Source organism: Hypanus sabinus, chromosome 30, assembly GCF_030144855.1.
Source record: "Hypanus sabinus isolate sHypSab1 chromosome 30, sHypSab1.hap1, whole genome shotgun sequence".
Taxonomy (NCBI): domain Eukaryota; kingdom Metazoa; phylum Chordata; class Chondrichthyes; order Myliobatiformes; family Dasyatidae; genus Hypanus; species Hypanus sabinus.
In genome coordinates this window covers 25793188-25796318 of record NC_082735.1, presented here as the reverse complement: position 1 = coordinate 25796318, position 3131 = coordinate 25793188, and the positions used below count along the sequence as shown (strand labels likewise).

Below are 3131 nucleotides of genomic sequence, written 5' to 3'. Positions count from 1 at the left end.
GACGCACGAACTCACACAATTAGCCGGGAAACACCGCGCACTTTTTATATTTTGTCGTACGTAAAGAGGCCACTTGGCCCATCGACTCTCAGCACGCTCACATCACAATCCTAACCCTCCACGTGTTTTTCTTTGTCTGTCAACTTCCCGGAGACCCTCACCCACCCACAATCGCAGCACCTAATTAACCTTATAACCAACAGGTTCTTGTGAAGAACCCCCTCCACGGGGAAAAGGTGCAAACTCCTCACATTACCACTTCCTGATCGTTTTAAAGCATGTTTTACTTTTATTTAGACCGTTTATTTTATAGCCTGCCAGTCCAGCGACACACTCTGGTGTTGAGAAATGCGTAATTTGAGGCTCCCTTGTTGTAGGGAGGAGGGAGCCATTTTAAGTCCGGGGTTAATCTCATGAAAGTTTAGATAGTGGCCATTTAGCCCCTTTAGTCCATGTTAGCTTTGTGAAAGGGGGCCATTGAGTTCCGTTTCCCCACAGTTCAATCTTTTCCTTTGTAGTCAACAATACAAATTACATCCGCTAATGAACACCTGTCGGCAGAACAAGCCGATTGTTAGCACTATTCCCAATACTGTAGCAGCGCTGCTGGCCAACGTTATAGTTTATCCTTTTAATATTGGTAAATAATCTAAAAGCGCAGAGCCTAAATATCGATGTGTGGCAGGCGGCACTCCAGTGCCGATGGAGGGAGGTTGAGTGGTGTCAACGGCTCCAGGTGTCTTTCATTGACACCATCTGCAGACTCTACCGGTGCAGAGCTCAACAACAGAACAAATAAGGCTGGTCGTGGGTCACAGTGGATTGGGGCGCAGGGTTGAGGGTAGGGAGTGGGTGTTGGAGTAAAGAATTGGGATTCAGACCAATAGGTTAGTGAGGTTGACCCAGGGATTGAAAACTAGGTCAAGGCAACTGGCTGGCTGGTAGAGGGGTCAGGCTGGTAGTCTGGCGTTCAGCTGGTCGAGGTTTCGGGTCAGCGGTCATAGGAGGGGTCCTAACGTTGGGATGGGAAAGGTGTCAGAAGATTGAGTGAACAGTACAGTGCAAGAACAGGTTCCTCAGATCCGAATGTCTGTGCCCACCACAATGCCAAATTAAACTAAAGCCATCTTCCTGCACATGATGTGTATCCCGTTTCCTGTCTGTCTAAAGGCCACTCCTGTATTGTATCTGCGCCACAATGTTCTGCTCGCTGTACGTTCCAGGTAAATGCAAATTTCTGATTAAATAAAAACTTCGTCTCCTTTAAACTTTCCCCCTTTCATCTTAAAGCTAAGTTCTCTCATATTTAACATTTCTACGTTGGGGAAACAGACTGTATATCTACCCTATCAAAATTTTAGTTATTTTGATTGAGATACAGGCCTTTCAGCGCCTGGTGCCCGGCAGTCTCCGGATTTAACCCTAGCCTACTCATGGGACAGTTTACAATGATCAATTAACCTACTGACCGGTACGTCTTTGGACTGTGGGAGGAAACTGCAGAACCTGGAGGAAAACCACACAGTCACCTGGAGAACGTTCAAACTCCTTACAGGCAATGACGGGAATTGAATCCCGATGGCCCATACTGTAAAGCGTTGTGTTAACTACGACGCTGCTGTGCTTTGACGAACCTCTATCACGACTCTTCTCAGCCTCTGACATTCCAACCATCTTCTAGGTGACTAACCTAGATTCTATCTAACTATCTACCTATCGCTAATACTCTCTAATCCAGGCAGTATCCAAGAGAAGCTCTTCTGCGCCCTCTCCAAAGGCTCCACCTGGAATGGGGTGACCAGAATTCCATGTAAAAAGGATATAGAACGGCTCCCGAACAACTCCTTTGAACCCTCGGATTGTCCGGTGGCATAGGCAGAGCAAGGGGAGGAATTAGTATAATGGGATGGGGTGGGGTGGGCTGGGCAAGGTAGACTGCCGAGGATCAGTCTGAGGAAGAGGGTAGGAGTTGGTCGATTGATAGTGAAGAGGTCAGGTGAGCACAGACTATTGGTGAGAGGCAAGGCATTCGCAGGTTGGGGAAGACTGGCAGGCTTATTGAAGGGTTGGTCAAAGACATTATCTGACATTATCCATTCTTCTTTGATTTTGTCTGGATTTCACTTGCTGGACCCATGAGGCTGCAAGTGCTGAAGTCTCCCCAGACGCTGACCCCACTGTGTATTGTGAAGTAGGTGGTTGCACTGTAAGGGTGAGGAAGCTGGCGAAGAGGATCAGGGAGTGGAAGGGGAGAAGAGGAGTGAAAGAACTTTGGGAGCAGTCATTAAATGAAAAGTTCAAAGTGTATGTATTATCAAAGTATATATACTATATACATCTTTGGGATTCGTCTCCTTGCAGGCAGCCACAAAACAAAGAAACCTAATAGAAGCCATTTGTGGAAACATTTGTTAAACATTTATTAAATATTTTAAAAGATGAAAACTTCTATTAAATTGAATACATCCGAGCCAAGCAGAACTGATCTCTACAATGAGACAACATGTAATATCTCAGCATAAACTATCTTATCAGTTTATGTGGGGTCTTAGGGTTAGGGAACAGAGGGATCTTGGGGTCAATGTCCAAGGATCTCTCAAAGTTGCTGTGCAGGTTGATAGGATTGTTAAGAAGGTGTGCAGTGTGTTGGCCTTTGAGGGATTGAGTTCAAAGCTGCAAGGTAATGAGGCAGCTCTATATAACTGTGGTTAGACCACACCTGGATTCACTTCTGGTCACCTCATTATAGGATGGATGTGGAAGGGTGCAGAGGAGATTTACTAACATGCTGCCCAGACTAGAGAGTATGTCTAGGTTGAGCAAGCTAGGGCTTTTCTCTTTGGAATGAGGAAGGACAAGAGGTGACTTGATAGAAGTGTACAAGATGACAAGAGACATAGATAGAGTTGATAGCCAAAGACTTTTTCTCAGGGCAGAAGTGGCTAATATGAAGGGGCATAATTTTAAGGTGACTCAAGGAAAGTACAGGCTATGAGAGGTAAACAGAGAGTGGTAAGTGTGGTGCCAGGGTTGGTAGTTGAGGCAGATACACTTGGGACATTAAAAAACTCTTAAATAGGCACATGGATGGCAAAAAAAATGGAAGGCTACGTAGGAAGGAAGGACTAGAT

General features: G+C 45.6%; 1 protein-coding gene across 2 annotated transcripts in view; it reads left to right on the top strand.

Moving 5' to 3' along the window:
• The window catches only part of zbtb8b (zinc finger and BTB domain containing 8B), a 317365-nt gene that overhangs the window by 143438 nt on the left and 170796 nt on the right, over positions 1 to 3131 (top strand). The window lies entirely within an intron of this gene.